We start from the raw sequence: 24621 nt of genomic DNA, 5'->3' as shown, positions 1-24621 counted from the left end.
ACTAAATTTTAATTCGAGGGATAGAATTGAAAAACAGAAAAATTATAAGTCTGTATGGAACTTTATTAGACTACACATGTACGATGTACAATTCCGATCACAAAACCAGAAAGGACAAAGATGCTGAGATGTACAAAGACTTACAAGAATGGCACACAGCGAAATTATCGGCAACAGGAAATGATTAACAGGTAAAGCGGATAACGTGAAAATAGCTTGAAAATTATGAGCCCATGACTAGTGGAAGTGTGGAACAATAACAATGGGGAGTGGCTGATGCTGAATACTATAAATACATACAAGTGTTGGCTAGATAAGGATGTGAAAAATTAAATGGGGTGTCATCGAAATCTTGTTAGCTGAAGATGGATGGGAGACCACTCAAATGAATCATAAATGCAAATGCACAGGTTACGCTAAATAATCTGCTTCAGAGCTGTACACGCTATTCATGACAATATTCAAAACAAAGCAATGGCATGTTAGAAATTGAGGCTGGAGGATTATTAGTAACTGTTACCAGGGTTTTGCCGTAATTTTCCAACTCATGAGTGCTCAGCAGTTCAGTCTTAAATCATTTGGAAGTCTTTCAAAAAAAAATCTATTTAAAAATCCTATTGATTAGCACTAACCAATTTCAAAACACTGCTAGTTTCTAACCTACCAATAAGCAAAGACTATATTAGTGCAAATATTAAAGTTTAATCTGTTAATGCTTTGAAATACTGTATGAAAACAGCATATTAATAGTCTACGCAACTACAGTTGTGTTCAACTAATGATGTAGGTTATACACAGCAAAAATCCACTTACCACATTATCCACGTATGTCAAGTTAAGCATGCAAAAAAAGTTGAAAGACAATGTAAAATAATCTTATAGACGACTCTTGCTCCATCATAGCAAAACCAAATGAAGTGTCAGTCGCTCAATTTGCTTTTTATTAAAATGGGACATATTATTCTCTCTTAAAGTATGCATTTCCCCAAGACTGATGGCAGAAGACCAGATTCATATCAGGGTCATAGTGAAACCAGTGCTTTGTCCAACTTGTAGCTTTTCATCTGTGTTCATTCAAAGAAGATGTCCAAGCAGCATTCATGAGGTAAAACAAATCGCATTGAATCCATGGAATGAACGGTCTTTATGGGTGTGAATTGAATACCTCGAGGTACAATACTAATGTATCAAAGTGCAAACAATTCTTAATTATGCATTTAAAAAAATTTAAAGCAACATTTTTTTGTGATGCCAGGCAAATTGATGCTCAGGGTGCACAGTGGAAGATATAAAAATCAGTTATTTTGTGGATGTGTGGATTTGGTATATGCAAAAACAGAAAAACAGAAAAGGAGGGGAATGGATAATATAAGACCTAAAAAAAACACACAGAAACAGATGGGTACAAACTTGAGAATCAAGTTGCAAAAGTATTTTTTTTAACAGCTAAGTTAACAGTTTTGAAAAGTGTGGGAATCTATTCCAATGCAAGCTAGAAGCCAGAAAGGTAAGTTATGTACCAAGCAATGGAATGGTCAAGAGAATCTAAGTAACAGATGTTGGGTTTCATGGGTGAGTTGAAATTGAAGAACATGCGGGTAGCTTTGTTCTGAGCTTCCTTCAGTGCTGCAGCTGCATTAATCTGACATTTTTATGACGTAGCTTATCTGACATGCTTCGAAGAAACAAGAAAAATCATTTACTTCAAACTATTTCAAAGCTAGTTATTTCTGTAACTGTCCAATTAGGTTCCTTGTCACTGGCAACCTCAAGGATGTTGGTGGTAGGAGATTGGGTAATATGTTTGAATATTGCGGAATAGATGGTTCGACTCAATCTTGTTAAATAAAGTCACTACAAGGCACTTGCAGCACAAATGTTAGTTGCCACTTTAAGCCTTTTGCCCAGATCTTGCTGTTTTTATGCCTCAAACTCCATGCTGCATTTCCACCACACATATAGATGGCGTTGAACCTAGGACGTTTCTCTCTATTTATCGAGCTTTGTTTATTCCATGTTTTGATAGGAATTGTAGTGGGCAGGATTGCCAATCTACAAGGTTCCAAAGAATATTATGGCTGAAGGTCCTCTGAACCACCTGGATTATCTTATTCTGCACAGAAGCATTGTCACACAACACACTGGAAGATATGCTCAGTGCGAAGACTAAATTCTATAGTTATCATCCATATTAATATGGTGATGGACAATGCAAGAGCATGGGCAACGGATGAGGACATGATTAAGGTCACTCAGTTTCACTCCAATTACCAGGTCTAGCTGTTTTGTTGTTCAGGGGTAAATTAACTCTGGATGGTCCACAATTAATTCATCAACTACCACATAAAATGTTCCCTTGCAACAATAGAGTCTTCATATGGTATTTGAACTGGAGGTCTGATTCACCAGCTGCAAGTAGACAGGGTGAATATGAAGGACCTAATGCCCTTAACAGATAGGTCAATGATGTGTCGACATGATGAAAGGAATCGAGGAAAGTCAAGACAAACATTCAGTTCCCCAAGAGTGCCGCGTCTACAACTTGTTGCTCAAAAGGGTGGTGGAGACAGTAAACCTCATCACTTTTAAATAATGTACTTATATGAACACCTGCAATGCCAAAGCACCCATAAGACTGCAAACGGAGTACAAGGAAATTGGATTACTCCAAGCAATTCTTCTTGCCAGCTTGGACACATTTGGGATAAATTTGATTTATCAATTTCTATTATTCTGAAGGAGGAATATAGTTAGTAATAGGCAATAGACAATAGACAATAGACAATAGGTGCAGGAGTAGGCCATTCGGCCCTTCAAACCAGCACCGCCATTTAATGTGATCATGGCTGATCATCCCCAATCAGTACCCCGTTCCTGCCTTCTCCCAATATCCCCTGACTCCGCTATCTTTAAGAACCCCATCTAGCTCTCTTGAAAGTAACCAGAGAATGTGCCTCCACCGCCCTCTGAGGCAGAGAATTTCACAGACTCACAACTCTCTGTGAGAAAAAGTGTTTCCTCGTATACCGTTCTAAATGGCTCACCCCTTATTCTTAAACTGTGGCCCCTGGATCTGGGCACCCCCAACATCGGGAACATGTTTCCTGCCTCCAGCATGTCCAAACCCTTAATAATCTTATATGTTTCAATAAGAACCCCTCTCATCCTTCCAAACTCCAGAATATACAAGCCCAGCTGCTCCATTCTCTCAGCATTTGGCAGTCCCTCCATCCTTGTAAACCTACGCTGCATTCCCTCAATAGCAAGAATGTCCTTCCTCAAATTAGGGGACCAAAACTGCATGCAATACTCTATGTGTGGTCTCACTAGGGCCCTATACAATTGCAGAAGGACCTCTTTGCTCCTATACTCAACTCCACTTGTTATGAAAGCCAACATGCCATTCGCTTTCTTCACTGCCTGCTGTATCTGCATGCTTACTTTCATTGACTGATGAACAAGGACCCCCAGATCCCGTTGTACTTCCCTTTTCCCAACTTGACACCATTTAGATAGTAATCTGCCTTCCTGTTTTTGCTACCAAAGTGGATACCCTCACATTTATCCACATTAAACTGCATCTGCTCACTCAACCAACCTGTCTAAGTCACCTTGCATTCTCATAGCATCTTCCTCACAGTTCACACTGCCACCCAGCTTTGTGTCATCTGCAAATTTGCTAATGTTATTTTGAATCCCTTCATCGAGATCAGCACCAAGCCTTGCGGTACCCCACTAGTCACTGCCTGGCATTCTGAAAGGGACCCGTTAATCCCTACTCTTTGTTTCCAACCAATGTCTGCCAACCAATTTTCTATCCATGTCAGCACCCTACCCCCAATACCATGTGCCATAATTTTGCCCACTAATCTCCTACGTGGGACCTTATCAAATTATTTCGGAAAGTCCAGGTACACTACATCCACTGGCTTTCCCTTGTCCATTTTCCTAGTTACATCCTCAAAAAATGACAGAAGATTAGTCACGCATGATTTCCCCTTTGTAAATCCATGCTGACTTGGACCGATCCTGTTACTGCTATCCAAATGTCCCGCTATTTCATCTTTTACAATTGACTCCAGCATCTTCCCCACCACCGATGTCAGGCTAACTGGTCTATAATTCCCTGTTTTCTCTCTCCCACCTTTCTTAAAAAAGTGGGATAACATTATACTCATGATTCAGATTCCACATTGAGATTCCACCCTGAGGCAAGTTCCATCAGTCTACCCTACACTATTTCCTGCCCAATGTGGATTTCCTTCAGTTCCTCTGCCACCCCAGATCCTCTGGCCACTAGTATATCAGGAAGATTGCTTGTGTCCTCCTTAGTGAAGACGGATCCAAAGTGCCTGTTCAACTCATCTGCCATTACCTTGTTCCCCATAATAAATTCACCTTTTTTTAGTCTTCACATACCTAAAGAAGCTTTTACTATCCTCCTTTATATTCTTGGCTAGCTTACCTTCGTACCTCATCTTTTCTCCCCGTATTGCCTTTTTAGTTATCTTGATCATATTATGGTCACTACCACCTAATGGCTCCTTAACCTCAAGTTCATTTATCAAATTTGGTTCATTACAAAACACTAAATCCAGAATTGCCTACTCCTTGGTAGGCTCCAATACAAGCTGCTGTAAGAATCCATCACGGAGGCACTCCACAAACTCCCTTTCATGGGGTCCAGTACCAACCTAATTTTCCCAGTCTACCTGCATGTTGAAATCTCCCATAATAACCGTATCATTACCTTTACTACATGCCAATTTTAACTCCTGATTCAACTTGCACCCTATATCCAGGCTACTGTTTGGGGTCATGTAGATAAGTCCCATTAGGGTCTTTTTACCCTTACAATTCCTCAGTTCTATCCATACCGACTCGACATCTCCTGTTTCAATGTCATCCCTTGCAAGGGACTGAATTTCATTCCTCACCAACAGAGCTACGCCACCCCCTCTGCCCACACGATTTTCTCACTCGTCTTTCTCTCGCATTAGGGTTGGAGTTATGAAGGACTCCTATCTGTTTACCACTGTTTTACTGCCTGTCATACGTGGTTTAACTGGGCGTATCCATGGATTGCAATGGTGAAGCCTGCATAGATTATGAAAAAGTATGATTCATTAACTATGACTGATGCTTCATTATGTCTGAGGGACTAATTTAGATATATCACAAATATTCACGAGGAGAACCTTTTTAGGAAGACTGAGAAAGTCAGTCAGGTTTTACTGCACATCAAGTGCAACCCAAGTAGTTTGGATGGTCATTGTAGAGTAATTAAGAGTCACCCACCAATGTAAGCCTGGAAAGCAAAGTGCTGAAATAACTCAGCAGGTCAGGCAGCATCTCTGGACAACATAGACAAGGACCCTTTTTCAGACTTTGGGGGGGGGGGGGGGGGGAGGGGGGGGGAGGGGGGGGGGAGGGGGGGGGAGGGGGGGGGGGGAAGAGGTAGAAGAGGGGATGGGCAGGTAAAAGCCTGGCAGGTAATAGATTGTTACAAGTAAAAGGCTATTTGATAAGGAGATGGTGAACAAAGGACAGAGATGAAAAGACAGAGTGAGACCACCCGCAAACTGGAGGAACAGCACGTATATTCCACTCAGCTTGCCACCCAACGGTATATGAACCTTCCCTTCCCCTCATCTTCCACCTAGATCTAGATTGACAATTCACAACTCTTTAGTACTTTACTTTTACACCTTCTGTCTTTTCATCTCAGGCTTTTGTCCACCATCTGCCAAGCAACCTATAAACTGACAGGCTTTGTTCTGCCTCTCCTCTCTACAACTTTCTTTACTCGCCCTACAATCAGACTGAAGAAGGGTCCTGGCCCAAATTGTCACCTATCCATGTTCTCCAGAGATGTTGCCTGCCCTGTTGAGTTACTCCAGCACTGTCTTTTTTGTAAACTAGCATTTGCAGTTCCTTGTATCCACACTGTAAGCATGGAGTCATGCAACAGACTGGCTAAGGACATCAGATTTCCCTCTCTGCAAGACATTAGTACACTAGCCAAGTTATCACAATAATTTGACAGTTTCATTCATTTGAGATTACATTTTTATTGCAGAGTAATTAACATTTTAATTTTAAATTACCTGGTTACCATGAATGTCATTCTAGGACGAGTTCAATTCCCAAGTTTTATTTATTGTAATGGATCAGTGCAAACCATTCTGAAGTTATAGACTGCTACACCTTTGTAAAATTGGCTTAATGATGCAGAATTAAATCTAATTGTCATCCATTACATGTTCTCCAATTACTAGAAAAAAATATGCATGTAAAAATTAAGAGCACCATCTAACATATATAACATGTATTTTATAGATTTACTAGACCAAGTGGGACCCGCTGGTTGTGGGACGCGCGGTTGCGAGGGGAGCGGAGCGGCCAGCGGCGTCTCACACACACACTAACCAACCACACACACACACTAACCAACCACACACACACACACTAACCAACCACACACACACACACTAACCAACCACACACACACTAACCAACCACACACACACACTAACCAACCACACACACACACAAACCAACCACACACACACACTAACCAACCACACACACACACACACTAACCAACCACACACACACTAACCAACCACACACACACTAACCAACCACACACACACTAACCAACCACACACACACACACTAACCAACCACACACTAACCAACCACACACACACACACACACTAACCAACCACACACACACTAACCAACCACACACTAACCAACCACACACACACACACTAACCAACCACACACTAACCAACCACACACACACACACTAACCAACCACACACACACACACACCAACCAACCAACCAACCAACCAACCACACACACACACCAACCAACCAACCCACCAACCAACCAACCACACACACACACACCAACCAACCAACCAACCAACCAACCAACCAACCAACCACACACACACACACACCAACCAACCAACCACACACACACACACCAACCAACCAACCAACCAACCACACACACACCAACCAACCAACCAACCAACCAACCAACCACACACACACACACACCAACCAACCAACCACACACACACACACCAACCAACCAACCAACCACACACACACACCAACCAACCAACCACACACACACACACACCAACCAACCAACCAACCAACCAACCAACCACACACACACACCAACCAACCAACCACACACACACCAACCAACCAACCAACCAACCAACCAACCAACCAACCAACCAACCAACCACCCAACCACCCACCCACCCCCACACACCCACACACACCCACACACACACTAACTAACCAACCAACCAACCAACCAACCAACCAACCAACCAACCACACACACACACACACACACTATTCAGGGTCAATGTGGAAGAAATCCTGCAGAATTCTGCCATATCATTGAGGAAGGAAGCAGAATACTTTCTTCCTTATCCCTTGTGCTTAAACCTGATCATATTAAGCTCTCACTCTTTCTGACCAGAAAGTCAAAGGATACAGGGAGAAATGACAACAAATATTTTTGCGTTGCCATATTCAATTCCAGCTGAAAATGCATCCAAAGAAACGCAAATGTACAAACGCCAACATCAAAGGATACAACATAGATAATGTTGACAGGAATTTTACAAACCACCACAATGAAATCATAAAAGTAAATACAGCTAGACAGCAAAAATTATTTGGACTACAACTTAACATTTGGGGTCCATGTTGGCATTGGCCAAGTGTGGTTTGAAAATATGACTTTCTAGTGAAGGAGTGTCATACAACTTAACACAAATTCCTTATTTTGTATTTGCCATTCGTATATGTGCTGATGCATGTTTAACAAGTGCAATGTTAATTACCAATTATAACTAATTTTACCTTCAATTGCCAATGCCATTAATAAAATGGAAGGGAAAGCAGAAGCTTAACAACATTCTTTCATGTGTGGGGCCATTATTGTTTGCACCAGAAAACTCGTTCAAGCTCCACTCTAAGACTGGAGCATCCAATACTCTAGTTATGCCCAAGCCAATCAAGGCATGGCTTTCTTATTCTTGTGTTGGAAGGAACTGCAGATGCTAGTTTAAACCGAAGATAGACAAAAACAGCTAGTGTAACTCAGCAGGACAGGCAGCATCTCTGGAGAGAAGGAATGGGTGACGTTTCGGGTCAAGACCCTTCTTCAGACTGAAAGTCACAGGAAAGGTATACAAGGTGATGTGGAGAGATAAAGAACAATGAATGAATGAAAGATAAGCAAAAAAGTAATAATGATAAAGGAAACAGGCCATTGTTAGCTGTTTGTTGGGTGAAAATGAGAAGCTGGTGTGACTTGGGTAGGGAAGGGATTGAGAGGGAATGGCGGGGTTACTTGAAGTTAGATAAATCAATATTCATACCACTGGGCTGTAAGCTGCCCAAGTGAAATATGAGATGCTGTTCCTCCAATTTGCATTTAGCCTCACTCTGACAATGGAGAAGGCCCAGGACAGAAAGGTCTGTGTGGGAATGGGAAGGCGAATTTGGGTCCCTGGCTTAGCAACCGGGAGATCAGGTAGGTTCAGGGATACTGAGCGAAGGTGTTCAGCGAAACGATTGCCCTGTCTACGTTTGGTCGCGCCAATGTATAGGAGTCCACAACTTGAACAAAGGATACAGTAGATGAGGTTGGAGGAGGTGCAAGTGAATCTCTGCCTAACCTAAAAGGACTGTCGGGGTACCTGGACAGAATCGAGGGAGGTGGTATAGGGATAGGTGTTGCATCTTCTGCGATTGCCGGGGAAGGTATGGGTGGGAAGGGATGAGTTAACCAGGGAGTTGCAGAGGGAATGGTCTCTGCGGAAGGCAGAAAGGGGTGGAGATGGGAAGATGTGACTAGTGTTGGGATCCCGTTGGAGGTGGCAAAAATTTTGGAGGATTATGTGTTATAAGTGACGGCTGTTGGGGTGAAAGGTAAGGACTAGGAGAACTCTGTTGCGACTAGGATGAAGAGGAGCTAGGGTGGAGCTGCAGGGTACCGAGGAGACACAAGGGAGGGCCTCATCTATGACGGGAGAGGGTAACCCACGTTCCCTAAAGAATGAGGACATTTGGGACGTCCTGGTATGGAAAGCCTCATCTTGGGCGCAGATGCAGCGTGGACAGAAGAATTGGGAGTAGGGAGATAGAGTCTTTGCAGGAAGCAGGGTGGGAAGAAGTGTAGTCGAGATAGTTGTGTGAGTCAGTGAGTTTGTAATAGACGTCAGTCAACAGTTTATTTCCCGTGATGGAGACTGGGAGATCAAGAAAGGGGAGGGAGGTATCGGAGATGGTCGAAGTAAATTTGAGTGCAGGATGGAAATTGGTGGTGAAGTCGATGAAGTCCATGAGTACTGCATGGGTGCAGGAGGTAGCACCGATGCAGTCATCAATGTAACGGAGATAGAGTTTGGGGATAGGGCCAGTGTACACCTGGAACAGGGATGGTTCAATGTACCCTGCAAAGAGGCAGGCATAGCTGGGGCCCCATACAGGTGCCTATAGCTACGCCTTGGACTTGGAGGAAATGGGAGGAGTCGAATGAGAAGTAAAGTGTGGACCAGCTCCGCTTGGCGGAATAGTGTTAGTAGAAGGAAATTGGATGGTTCTACGGTCGAGGAACAAATGGAGGGCTTTAAGGCTTTCCTGGTGGGGGATGGAAGTGTAGAGTGACTGAACGTCCATTGTAAAGATGAGGGGGTGGGGGTTCCGAAAGCGGGTCACTAAAGAGATGAGGGACATGTGAGGTATCTTGGACATAGGTCGGGAGAGATCAGACCAGGGAGGATAGGATAGTTCTTGTAGTCTATACCGCTATTTATAAAGTCCTGAATCCCTTTTGCTTTAACTACTTTCTCAACGTGCTCTGCCATTTTCAACGTGCACCCCAGAATTCTGCTCTTAAGCTGTTTTAAAAATGTACTGTCTTCATTGCTTCTTCTCACTACAAACCATAATCAACAATCAGCCAGGATTAGCCATTAACAGTCTGAAGAATTAGTACCATCCTTGGATATTCCCTGCCCACTGAAAGAACATATCCAGGAAATGGAAGCAGCCCGAGAACACATGGACTCTGAACCCCCTGCAATCTAAATAGCATGCCAAATATGGGCAGGGAAACTTCTCGTTCATGACCATCTGCTGATGAATTATTTCTTTAGTTTGAAAAACAAAGAAAACATTGAGGGCAGCAATGTGGTTGAATTCATTCTGAATGTAGGACTTCAAAGAGGAAATGTAACTGGCTCAATTTAAAACTATAGGGGGGTTGCACGTAAGGTCACTGGGTCTTAGGGCTTGACGCACGGAGCCGCACAATCCATCTGGAGGACATCGCAGCTTCCGGTATATGTTGTTAATACATGAAACGCGTACTTTCCTACCTGTTAAAAAACGCCAAAATGTTGAATTTTTGCGCTGTAAAAAATTGTGGAAATCAGGGTAAGCGTGAGAGACATGTACCCAACTTCAGAATTCCAAAAGTGAAGCGAAATGAAGGTAAAGAGAAGCGAGAACTGAAAGGACAACAATTGCTAAAGTGCTTGGCAAACATTGGCTGTGCAGATATCGCAATTGAAAATATTGGGGATTATCGCGTTTGCTCACTGCATTTCATCAACAGCAAGGCATTATTTGTCTTTTTTCTTGATTCCTTTGGTATCTAAAAAGCCTCAGAAGTGATAAATCTGGCTGTAAATTTTGCTTCAGAGGCGCTTTCCTTTTGTATGTAAAAACCCACTTGAGAACCATGGGCGATTTTAAAATTTTACAGCCAGATTTATCACTTCTGAAACTTTTTAGATGCCAAAGGAATCAAGAAAAAACACAAATAATGCCTTACTGTTGATGCCAAGCACTGGCTGTTGTTGTCCCTTCAGCTCTCGCTTCTATCTACCGTCATTTCTCCTCACTTTTGGAATTCTGAAGTAGGCTAAATGTCTCTCATGCTTATCCCGATTTCCATAGTTATTTACAGCGCAAAAATTGACAATTTTGGCGGGATTTAAAGGACCCGCTACGCTGGAAACAATGGTCAGTGCTTACCTGCAGTTCATCGCGTGTACTCCAGTTGGCGTAGCGTAGCAACAGTATGGGTCATGTGTCGTGACCCGACTGCCGTGCAACCTCCCTATAGGGAAGCTGATCAATTTTCGAGAAATTAAGAGTTTGCAGACAGATAAAGAACTAACAGGTAAGTATGCCTAAGGCTTACATGACATCATTTCACTAATGTATCTGCTCTTGGCAGCATTACAAGTAAATACCACAATGCTCTGTTGGATACCTAGTACCACCTTCACACTAAGAACACCAATCACATCATGTGGTCCTACAGTCAAGCTGCGTGGTACAGATCAAATGGATTCAGCAACTTCAAACTGGATGTGCATGGAATGTTCACCATCAGCACAGGAATGACATAGAGCAGACAAAATGTGTCGGAAAGAACTGTGTCTCACAATGACATACAGCATATTTTAATTTAGCAGCCCAGTACATCTAGTTTTAGTGATATTACCACAAGGCTTCCTGGAGGCTTATGCATATATATATATGACCCGTGTTTTAGCTCAAGCTTTCCAGTCTGACTAGACAGTCAAAACTGATGGTAGCTAACCAAATAACTAATTGGCAGAAGGGGCTAACTGTAGTCAACTTATACCTTACCTTCACCAAAACACTATCCTGGAAACTTTCCAATCAGGTTTCAGGGCTCACCATAGCACAGAGTGTGCCTTGTTGAAGGTACATAATGACCTACTGCTCACCGTTGATTCCGGCGACTGTGCAATTCTGCTCCTTCTTGACCTCAGTGCAGCATTTGATACTGTCGACCACACCATCCTAATTGACAGTCTCCGGTATGGGGTTGGTATTGATGGCACTGCCCTGAGCTGGTTCATCTCCTACCTCAAAGGTAGGAGTTTCTCGACTAACATAGGAAACTCATTCTTCTCCCCAGCTAATCTCTGCTGTGGGGTTCCACAAGGTTCCATCCTTGGCCCCATTCTCTTCTCCCTGTATATGCTCCCCTTAGGCCGAGTCATTGAAAGGCACGGCATTTCTTTCCATTGCTACGCAGACGATACCCAACTCTATCTCCCCCTGAAGCCCAAAAACCAATCAAATCTGTTAAACCTTACCCACAGCCTCGAGGATATAAAGTGTTGGATGGCCCAGAACTTCCTCCAACTAAACGAGAATAAGTCTGAGGTCATCCTTCTCGACCCCTCGGACTCAATCAAAATGATAGCAGGCAGCCTTGGAAGCCTTACCCCACTACTCAAACCTCACGTCAAAAACCTTGGCGTGATATTTGACTCAGCACTGAAATTTGACAAACAAGTCAATGTCGTGGTAAAAGCTAGCTTCTTTCAGCTTCGGACGATAGCTAAAATAAAAAAACGCCGCAGCGAGACTCCTGACGGGCACCCGAAAAAGGGACCACATCACCCCGATCCTGGCCTCTCTCCACTGGCTCCCTGTGCGGTTCCCTATAAACTTCAAGATTCTCCTCCATGTCTACAAAGCCCTCAATGGGCTTGCCCCCACCTACATAAAAAGTCTTCTCACCCACCACTCCACCTCCAGGCCCCTCAGATCGGCCGACTTGGGGTTGCTGAATATCCCACGGTCTAGGCATAAGCTCAGGGGCAACCGCGCCTTTGCTGTTGCAGCCCCTAGACTGTGGAACAGCATCCCCTTTCCCATCAGAACTGCCCCCTCCATCGACTCTTTTAAGTCAAGACTAAAGACTTATCTATACTCCCAAGCCTTTCCTGACGTCCTCTGAGTGAGGGCTACATGTATATATGTATGTAGCTTGTTTTGTTGTGCTATTCTTATAACAAATGTAAAGCACTTTGGTCAACAAGAGTTGTTTCTTAAATGTGCTATATAAATAAATGTGACTTGACTTGACTTGACATCTGCAGAAGAAACAAATGTGAAGCACGTGAAAATGTCTTTAACCCAAAGCTTCAAATGAACAATCTAAATTAGATACAAGTAGTCCCCACAAAAATCTTCTTCTTAGGCCCCCTTCGGTCGTGGCTGACCATGGATGTCTCCAGGATACTATTCCCTATATGGAGGACGCCTGTGCGTGACTTTATTTAACGTGGGGAGACTGGTGCACAGACAGTCACCCCACGGTCCTTGACAGATCTGGGTCAGGATCCAGTGGCATGGAACCCAAGACGACCGAAGACCCTTTTCTGCTGCAGCATTCATCCGCCTTCCCAGCCGTTGTGACATTCCACTAAGGTCAGCCATCGTCCTCCACCTGTTCCACGTTGAGGTCGCTCTTTGTCAGAGACCTCCACCTCGACGTTACCGCTATGGGTGGCCCTACCAGGAGCATAGCTCCACACGGCAACGCTCTCAGGATCTCAGGACCACACAAGGTTCTCCACCACGACATGGTGACAATCCATGGATTGTCAAAAATAACCTTAAGATAAAAACCATTGTACGAGACAAAGATTATGAACCATGACCATAGGCCCAAATAACAGAATAGTGTAAATAAGTTACCAAACGAATCAGAGAAAGCCCTCCAATGGCTGGATTTATAATGAATGCAAGTAAAATTGCCACCATCAGCTGAATAATCATTGCATTAGTGCACAAAATACCCTTAGTCAACCACTTTCTGCTGCAATGACAACATTTCTGTACCTAATTTAAGAATTCCAAATTACCTGGAATTTATTGGTATTTCCTGGCCCGGTAAGCCTTCTTCAACTGTGCATGTGCGACTGCCGCCCCAACTGCACACGCGCAGATATCAGGCCCACTGAGCATGCGCGGGGAGTGGGCATCCCTACCGCGTCACCGACACCATTTTCAATTGTGACGCTGCTGATGGGCCTCCCCCAACTGCGCTGGCGCGGATGGCCGTAAATATACAGGTAAATACTTTTTTCTGCAAATCATCCCGCGGGCCTGATTGGATCCTTTGGTGTCTCCCCGCGCGTGTTCAGTGGGCCCGGATTCCGCGCGTGCGCAGTTGGGGCGGCAGTCTCACATGCACAGTTGGGGAAGGCCTACCGGGCCAGGAGTTTTCCTGAAATTTAATTTCCCTAAAATTTCCCAAGGCAACCGGAATTTCCCAAATTTCAGGTAATTTCTTTCAAAGTGGAAACACTGGCCAGGACCTAACCTCAATTTTGCCCTCTTGAACTCTCCCACACATTAATAATTTTGCTTCTTAATAGTTAGCCGCATGCAATTATACACAAATATAAATGAACAATGATGGCACAAACTATGCAAGGGCATCGTTTCTCATCTTTGCTTGGTCGCCCAAGACTACATTAAGGTAACTACTTTTATATAAAATCGCAACAGTTAGAATTTGTTTCCTACCATTAGCTGTACCTTCACCACTTTCCTGGGACACATTACCCCTTCAATTATCTTAGATTACCCATCTAATATTAGAACAAGAATATTCTGAATATCCATGAGTAAAGTGGAATGCCACTGGCTTCCATATCAGCTTGACATGCCATTTTCTTCTCAGATTTTTACATGCTGATCTCCAAGCCCTGTTCTGGAACCAAATTTCAATCCATGTTTTGTCTAATACTTTGGTCATTTACTTTGATCTAGTTAACCGTTTCCACCCTTAATTCAAACTCTCCGTGCTGCAAGGAAGATCTACTTTTGCCATTTTCTGACCATCAGCCATGGAGGTCTAAATTTTGACAATTTCCAATTTATAAAAACCAACATTGTGCCCTTAATCCAAATCATCTTCTAGTCAAACAATACATTGAATTTAAAATCTTCAATCTCAAATTTCTCTTACACATCATTTCCAAATATTAATCAATTTCAAACTTCCTTTTTGGCCTCCATTTCTTGTCCTCCGAGCATCACATTCACTATTGGCAGCATTGTTATTTTTGGGACTCTCATTTGAACATTAACCATGTTACACCTGTCCATTTGCTAAATCAGCTCCTAACCTTTCCTAACATCGCTTGCCCAAAGTGTCAACTGTGAAGAGCCTGGGTCATTTCTTACTTTATAAATAAATTACCAATTAAAGATATTTGAATTCCACTTTATTTAAAATCTATTGCTCCTATTTTATAAGTAGAAAGAGGGAGAGAATCCAAATAAAAAATAGTAGCTATGTCTGCTGTTTGCGATTTATTAACCATGTACAAGTTCCTAACATCAGAATTTATCGCCAAGAGTGATAGAGTCAAGGACTTCCTGTGGATAACAAAAGTTGCAGATATTATAAAGGACATGGTCATGGGCCCTCCATATAATATGTACATAATGTATGTAAATAAGTTTCAACTTTGTTTCGGCTTGTCAAAATATTCCAAATGTATCTGGCCCAACACCAGATCTCAACTTCAGCCACACACCAGGCCCACACTGAACAAATCTCAAGTACAGATAGACATTCTTGCTCTATTGGTACCTCCGGAACATGTTTGAAGTGAAGCCTTGGGCAGACCTCATAACCCACAAATAGTATGTTAATGGATAATGGTGGCACAGTGTACAAAATATCAATGGAAATCAAAACTGCTTATAAATTGTGGAAGGTACACAAAAATGCTGGAGAAACTCAGCGGGTGCAGCAGCATCTATGGAGTGAAGGAAATAGGCAACGTTTCGGGCCGAAACCTTCTTCAGACTGATAGGGGGTGGCGGGGAGAAGGAAGGAAAAAGGAGGAGCCCGAGGGCTGAGGGATGGGAGGAGACAGCCCGAGGGCTGAGGAAGGGGAGGAGACAGCAAGGGCTAACAAAATTGGGAGAATTCAATGTTCATGCCCGCAGGATGCAGACTCCCCAAGCGGAATATGAGGTGCTGTTCCTCCAATTCCCGGTGTTGCTCACTCTGACCATGGAGGAGACCCAGGACAGAGAGGTCGGACGGGGAATGGGATGGGGAGTTGAGGTGCTGAGCCACCGGGAGGTCAGGTAGGTTCTTGCGGACCGAGCGGAGGTGTTCGGCGAAACGATCGCCCAACCTCCGCTTAGTCACACCAATGTAGATCAGCTGACATCTAGAGCAGCGGATGAGGTTGGAGGAGATACAGGTGAACCTCTGTCGCACCTGGAACGACTGCTTGGGTCCTTGAATGGAGTCGAGGGGGGAGGTAAAGGGACAGGTGTTGCATTTCTTGCGGTTGCAACGGAAAGTGCCCGGGGAGGGGGTGGAACGGGAGGGAAGGGAAGAATTGACAAGGGAGTTGCAGAGAGAGCGGTCTTTGCGGAAGGCAGACATGGGGGGAGATGGGAAGATGTGGCGAGTGGTGGGGTCACGTTGGAGGTGGCGAAATTGACGGAGGATTACTTGTTGTATGTGACGACTGGTGGGGTGAAAGGTGAGGACTAGGGGGACTCTGCCCTTGTTGCGAGTGCGGAGATGGGGAGAGAGAGCAGTGTTGCGGGGTATGGAAGAGACCCTGGTGCGAGCCTCATCTATGGTGGAGGATGGGAACCCCCGTTCCCTGAAGAATGAGGACATTTCAGATGCCCTGGTGTGGAACGCCTCATCCTGGGAGCAGATGCGGCGTAGACGGAGGAATTGGGAGTAGGGGATGGAGTCCTTACAGGAAGCAGGGGGGGAAGAAGTGTAGTCCAGATAGCCATGGGAGTCAGTGGGTTTTTAGTGGATGTCGGTCAGAAGTCTATCACCTGCGATGGAGATAATGAGGTCAAGGAATGGTAGGGAAGTGTCGGAAATAGTCCAGGTGTATTATGCAATTTTGCTTCCAGTATTTAATTTTGACTGTACGTTATCCTTAATACAGTTTCATGTTCCCTGTATTTCAGCATTTTTGTTGGAACAGTACATATTTTGCCTTTCGCCTCAGATTGTATAGCTGTGATTAAAACTGCCCAATACATTTGAACAGATAATATACAGAGGACATGTTGCAGATCACAATCTGTTTTCCATCCAATTTATAGGTTACCAAATAGCATGGAATCTGCACAATGTAATTTTGGATAGTTATTTTCATGCAAAAATTAAATAATTTCCCGAGAAGCACATGGCATCGCCAACCCATCGTATCACAACCCATACTATTCAAAATTTAAATCACAGCAGTGGCGTACTGTATTATCAATTACAAATTCAGTGGCATTCTCACGTTTTAGATTCTCTCTGCATTTGTGGAAATTTAGAAAACTAGAACCTGAAGTCACTCATTACACACACAGGATAACTTTACATTTTTGTTAAAATTTAGGTATTTTGGAAAGACGTAGATAGTAGATGAGGGATCAGCAGTAATGGAGGGAGAAGCACCAAGGTACAACTGAAGCAAGGGTAGAATGGCAATTCCTGGAGGTGGAAAGAGACGTTTTTCTTTGGTCGATCCTATTTCCCCATTCTAAAAGATTGGTGTTGACAGCAGAGTTTCTATCAATACCTTCAGGGTAGAGTCCCCAACATGGCCAACTCCATTGCCACTTTATTAAATAGTACAGCATGAAATGGATTCAAACAGGGACATAGCTTCCTTACACTTTATCAACAGCAGAATGGCACATTGGCACAGCTAGCAGAGCCACTGCCTTGCAGTGCCAGGGACCCAGGTTTTATTTTGACCTCAGGTGTGTCTGTGTGGAGTTTGCATGTTCTCCCTGTGACCACATGGGTTTTCGCTAGGTGCTCTTCCTACACCCCCAAAGACATGCAGGCTTGTAGGTTAATTAGTCTCTATAAATTGCTTTTAGTATGTTGGGAGTGGATGAGAAAGTGGGATAACATAGACCTAGTGTGAATGGTCAGCATGGACTTGGGCTGAAGGGCCGGTTTCCCCCACTGTATCTCTAAACTTTCTAAACATTAAAACTTCCTCCGTTTATCAGCAAAAACCCCGTCCAAAATGATGCACTCCCTAATTCCCAGAGAAATTCAACTTGTAATTGAGAACGTATCCAGAAATTGAGCAGTTATTTTGCATTTTTGCTTGTTATGTTATTAAAATACTTAACAGTCGCAACATTCACCTTACTTCTTGCATGTGATTAATATTATTCTCCATTATTCTAATTGCATTTTCTATCCTGTACCATTGCTTCAGTATTTCATTCACATGCACTTAACCTTTGCAATTCCTTATTCCTTAGAAAAAATGGATTCCATTGTTTTTTCTGTACAAAATTAAAGGGATAATGGTAAAGATTTACAATAAAATTAAGTACTGCCTTGAGCAAAAAAGATTTTTAGAAGTTTGCAAGTGAACTGTCTTAAAGCTTGTGATGTGGTTGTGAGGCCCCAAATTTGTACAAAAATACAACAATGTCCCCTGGACGACTGTATATGCAACGTTATCCCCATTTCTCCCAACATCCAAGATAATCAAAAATTCAAACCTAGATTTAAAATTAATAAATGAACCAGGCAAATTGTTAATCACCCTGTGTTTGTTTCCCAACTTCCCCACCAAAAATCGGACTATTTTTTAAATTATACCTACCCCCTGCCCTTTAATCCCCACTTTACATCCCATTTCTATTATTACCGTATTCATTTCAGTTAATATCTTAATATTCACTCAAACTCCATCACCAAAATCCCAGGAATAACAAGCCTAATTTCTTCTCTCTCAATTTCTCATCGACATCTTCCAGTAAATCAAGGTCAATGTACCCTTCTCTAGGGCAAGTAACCAAAACTGTTCACTGTATTCTAGATGTGGTGTAATCAGGTCAAGCATTGCACAGCCATTATATAACTTACTCTTGTATTCCAGTCCCTGGAAAGGCAAAACGGAATTCCACAGTTTTTGGTACCCACTGATGCATTTCCTCCCCAAATAATTTGTTCTTTTCATCTGGGGTTGGCACTAGTGACAAATTGAGTTAAAAATATTGTAATGGCTAAAATGTACTGTATAATGTGGGTTCTTTACTAGTATTACTGCAATGCAGATTCTACCAATTTGCTGTACAGCACTTGAAACAGAAGGCCTCGATAAAGGACAACCACCAAAGCAGCTCCTGTCCTACAGTCAGATGTCCCATTTAACCGCAAGCACATGCTGCCGGCATGATGATCAACCTAAACATTTTTTTCCTGAGTTACATTCTACAAAAAGCACTTACTGATTAGACCATAGACTGAAGACTATGCAACGTGTATGAGCATTCTCGATCAATTTTGGAGCTGCTACTGTCAAGTCTCCTAATGTTATCAGTGTCCATTTGGGTGCAGTAAAGCAAGATAGCAACAACATGTTACTAGTCTGCCTGAAACCATATCACAATAGTTGTCGAGGTCATTACATTTTAAGACTGCTTTGATGCAATTTGAAACTAACATTGCACAACTGATGATATTGGGTACATGCCTCAGTTGTGAAAAATGCAAGGCATGGCATGTGAATTACACAATTTCACAAATGTAGTGTTTCAGTTCAAAATGATTGCTGAACTTGATTTACTACAACAGTAAATTTTAGATCATATAACCAGGGGGAAATGCTCAGTCGTGGTAATATTCCCATTCACCTGAGAAAAGTAGGTCACATGTTTTGGAGATGCTCCCAAAATAGCCTTGGCAGCTTCCTACAGCACACTGGGTGGCAGCCTCGCCAACAGTCTGTCTCGTCCTTTTATTCTTTTGTTGTTTTTAGTCTGTTGTTAAATGTATGTTTTAGTGTATCTTTAGTTTTGTATTATGTGGAGAGGGGAAAACTTTTTAAAATCTCTTTCCTCGACGGATGTACAACTTTTTCCGTATCGTATCTCCGTCTGGGCTGAGGTCTAATATCGTGGAGCTGGCGGTCTCTTGCAGGTGGACGATTTTGGGAGCTCCAACCGCGGGAGCCTGCGGACTTAACATCATGGAGCTCGCGGTCCCTTAGTTAGGGATAATAATAATACATTTTATTTATGGGCGCCTTTCAAGAGTCTCAAGGACACCTTACAAAAATTTAGCAAGTAGAGGAAAAACATGTAAACGGAATGAAATAAATAGTAGAGACATGACTAGTACACAAATTAAAGACAGAATTCAATTCAAAACACAATATGAGGCAATTCAAGCACAGATGAAAAGGGAGGGGGACGCGGGGCTAAGGATAGGCAGAGGTGAAGAGATGGGTCTTGAGGCGGGACTGGAAGATGGCGAGGGACACGGAATTGCGGATCAGTTGGGGGAGGGAGTTCCAGAGCCTGGGAGCTGCCCTGGAGAAGGCTCTGTCCCCAAAACTGCGGAGGTTGGATTTGTGGATGGAGAGGAGACCGGCTGATGTGGATCTGAGGGACCATGAGGGTTGGTAGGGGGAGAGGAGGTCAGTGAGATATGGGGGGGCCAGATGGTGGAGGGCTTTGTAGGTGAGGACCAGGATTTTGTAGGTGATCCGGTGGGAGATGGGAAGCCAGTGAAGTTGTTTGAGGACTGGAGTGATGAGATGCCAGGATTTGGTGTGGGTGATGAGTCGGGCGGCTGCGTTCTGGACCAGTTGGAGTCGGTTGATGTAGGTGGAGCTGATGCCAAGGAGAAGTGAGTTGCAGTAGTCCAGTCGGGAGGAGATGAAGGCATGGATGAGTCTTTCAGCAGCGGGAGGTGTGAGAGAGGGTCTGATTTTGGCGATGTTACGGAGGTGAAAGAAGGAGGTTTTAATGACATGGCGGATGTGAGGCTCAAGGAAGTGGGTGGAATCAAAGATCACGCCAAGGTTGCGGGCCTGGGGAGATGGGGAGACAGTGGTGTCGTCGATGGTGAGAGTGGGGTTATTGATTTTGCTGAGTGTGGATTTGGAGACTATGAGGAGGAATTCTGTTTTATCGCTGTTGAGTTTGAGGAAGTTATGTTGCATCCAGGTTTTTATAGCTGACAAATAACGATCTACTTCGGGAGCTCCAAGCCGCAGGAGCTTCTACCGCCCCTATCATGGGAGCTTCGATCGCCGGCTGCGAGTGGTTCGACTACCCCGTCCGCGGGAGAATGAGGAAAGAAGATAAGATTTTATTGTCTTTCATCACAGTGAAGAATGAGGGTGGCGCTGCGGTGGATGTTAATGTTAACTTTTATGTAGTTCAATCAATCAATCAATCAGTGATGATGCTTGAACAGCATTCATTCAAATAATTTATGTATGCCTTCAGCATCTTAACGTGCCTTTAATCAGTAGATGGTTTGTGAGGATAGGTAGTGAATTACTCCTACAGCAATAGTATTGTTCCATTAAAATTTCTGGACAATGATGACACCCATTTTATAATTTGGTGACGCTAATGCCTTTGAATACAAGTGGGGACAAGTCTGCAGGGCAGGGGGCGAAATTGCTTAATTATTGCCTGGCATTTGCTCAGCATGTTACTTGCTCCTTATGAGCATTAGGTAAAGTCCTGCTGCATAGAGTCACAGATCAGTTATCAAGAACGGCAAGCAAAATAGAACAGTAATGATTCTTAAAAATTCCCTTTTCCTATCCCGAGAATGGTGTACAATGATGAATCAAATGGCATTTATACCTGGGATACTGTCCCAAATAACTCCTGTAGGCAAGACCCAAGACTGAAATGTTTGCACCCTAAACACCTTACGAAATGTAATTCCAGCCACTGGAGAGAATGTTGTTAAATATGCATCAACTTCAAATTTTACTACAGCTCTTTGTTGCTGCTCAATCATTTGCTGTGTTTTTTATCAAGGACAGTCGCTTTCACCTCCTCTCTGGAAATCGGATCTTTCATTCAGTTTTGGATGAAAGCCTGGAACGAGGCTTCCGGAGCAGTACTGTGACATTGCATCAGTGAACAGGTTATTCCCAAATAGCTGCTGTATGAAAGCACTTAGCAATACCTCGCATCACATTGCTGGTGACTGGAGCCTGATGGAAGAGTAAAATGAGAAATTTGGGCTTGTCTTCCTTTTCTTCGGCATGTCAATATTTCCCAACTTTTGCCAGTTCGTGTCAGTCTCATTTAGTTTAGTTTCTTATTGTCTCGTGTACCAAGGTACAGTGAAATGTTTTTAATGCAGGTGACAGACAAATTGACAAGAGATGCAGCAAGCTCAAATGCAGTCCAGATCACTGAGACCCAAGTATTAATTTGATATTCATTTTCTCAGCTCACTAGCAAAAGGTAATGGATGGAAAGCCTACTCAGCATTTGATTGGAATTCTCAAATATCAAAAGTGTAATTTCTTAACCACAGCATAGCAATAATGCTCGCCACCATTTTAAAATAAGCTAACCTAGGCTTCCTTTTGTTAGTTGCTGTCATGTATCACTGCTGAGGGTTCTCTGAAGTTCAGTTACTGTGAAGTTATCAAGCTGGTTGAACAGCTGGACACATTAAAAAAAAAAGAGGACAAACATAACATTTTAGTGCCTGCTAAGTAAAAAAATGATCTCCTCTGTGCTCGTGTCTATCTTCGATTTAAACCAGCATCTGCAGTTCTTTCCTGCACATTTTGAAATTATACTCTATGCACACAAAATTTGTGTTTTAGGGTCAGTAATTGATATGGAGTCAGGTATACTATGCTATTAATAAGAGTTATAGTTCATGCAATGATACATAACATGCTCTCGGGATTGTACAGCAAGAATAGTTCATAAAAATATCTAAGATCATTAACTCATAAAGTTAACTAGTCTGGATAAGGTTAAGAACATATACTATGAGATGAAACAGATAAACTAATGGCAGCAACTTGAACTGCTTCATGTGCACATCCAAAGTGGTGCTGTCAATTTCATGGTATTACATTTACATCCATTATTATTACAATTACCAAACGTTACAACGATTTCATAATACTTGATCTATAAGTATTTAGAATTACCTTTATTGTCATTCAGACCTTACGGTCTGAACGAAATTTCGTGCCTGCAGTCATACATACAATAATACAATAATAAACAACAACAAACACAAATTAACATCCACCACAGTGAGTCCTCCAAACACCTCCTCAGTGTGGTGGAGGCAAAAATCTTAGGGCTGCAGTCTCTTCCCTCCTCTTCTCCCTCTGCGCTGAGGCGATACCCCACCGCGCGATGGTACAACCAGTCCCGCGGCTCAACGAACCCCGCAAACGGGCCGGCTCAAACACCGCGGCCCGGGGTGGTCGAAGCTGCCGCCCTCCAGTCCAGCGGACGCAGCCGCTGGCCCGCGGCTGAACCCCGGACTCAGGTCACCGCCGCCAGAACGCCGTCCCAGCCACCGGAGCACCGTTCCAGCCCCTAGCCGGATCGCCCTCACGTGAGTGCCGTTCCTCCCTCGAGCTGGGCCGCTCCGACGGGAGCGCCATACCACCCTCAAGCTGGGCCGCTCCGACGGGAGCACCATTCCACCCTCGAGCTGGGCCGCTCCGATGGGAGCGCCATACCACCCTCGAGCTGGGCCGCTCCGACGGGAGCGCCATTCCACCCTCGGGCTGAGCCTCCCCGACGGGAGCGCCACAGCCCCTCACGAGAGAGTCTCAGCCCCGTGCCAGGCCGCCCTCACGGGAGCGTCACAGCCCCTCACGGGAGCGCCGTTCCAGCCCCGAGCCGGACCGCCCTCACGGGAGCGAGCCCAGGGCAAGTCCTGACTGGCTCTGCCTCCGGAGTCTCGAGGTCGCCAGCTCCGCCATTAGGCCTCAGCGCAGACGGAGGCAGAGAAGGGGGATATACGACAAAAAAGGTCGCATTCCCCCGAAGGGAGAGACAGCAAGCCCCGTTTCAACCCCCCCCCCCCCACATAAACACAACCTAAAAACCAAAAACTTAACTAGACAAAACGAAAAAAAACAACACAAAAAAGTAAAAACAAACGGACTGCAGGCGAGCCGCTGCTGCCAGGGCAGCGCCGCCACTTCCGGATTGGAGAATCCGGAAATGGCGCATATTTGGTGCATATGTGTATTAAGCATGACATGAGAATGCAAGAAGACAGAAGAAAGTATTGTGCAACCATTCAATTCACCCGCCTAAGAGGTGATATTCTAACACAAATTGATTCCTCATCTTAATACAGAGCTCATAGCTGAACTAAATATAATTCAATACAAATATGAGAACAGAAAATTGAAGTTCAGTGCGAGAGACAATAACATGCTATCATTAAGCTCAAAATGTTATCCTTGCTGTGGAAGCATAAAAGAGGACACATGTAAAATACAAGTTTCTAACATCTGACATACCTCAACAGAGTAGGAAACAATACTTTAAATGCCTGATTACAATATGTTAAAGGGAAAATGCACGTTCAGTGTGATGTATATATTAAACTCAATTATTTACATTTTTCATCCTATATTGCATTGAAATTTCTCTCCCAATTTTTATTTCTATTTCAAACATTAAAAAAAAAAATTAGTCCTAAGATTTATCATCCTTGAATTTTCTCAATAACGGAGCAACCAGTCAATGAGCGCAGAATTCCAAAGATTACATATCAATAAATTTCTCCTCGTCAGATTGAAGAGGTTTGTCTCGTATGCACTGTTGCCCGAGATTCTCTAGCCATGTAGAACAGCCTCGCAGTCTCCGCCTTATCACATCCACAATCTTGATTCAATTAAGTCACTTTATGAACAGTATGCCACCAAAAGCCAGGCTATTGTACAATAAGCAAGGCAG

The 24621-nt window shown here is 43.6% G+C and overlaps 1 protein-coding gene across 6 annotated transcripts in view; it reads right to left on the bottom strand.

Moving 5' to 3' along the window:
* Positions 1 to 24621, bottom strand: part of nckap1 (NCK associated protein 1) — a 166646-nt gene that overhangs the window by 102369 nt on the left and 39656 nt on the right. The window lies entirely within an intron of this gene.

The sequence above is a fragment of the Amblyraja radiata genome, chromosome 7 (genome assembly GCF_010909765.2).
Source record: "Amblyraja radiata isolate CabotCenter1 chromosome 7, sAmbRad1.1.pri, whole genome shotgun sequence".
Classification (NCBI taxonomy): Eukaryota; Metazoa; Chordata; class Chondrichthyes; order Rajiformes; family Rajidae; genus Amblyraja; species Amblyraja radiata.
The sequence above is the reverse complement of the archived record's forward strand: the minus strand, read 5'-3'. Positions and strand labels throughout refer to the sequence as shown.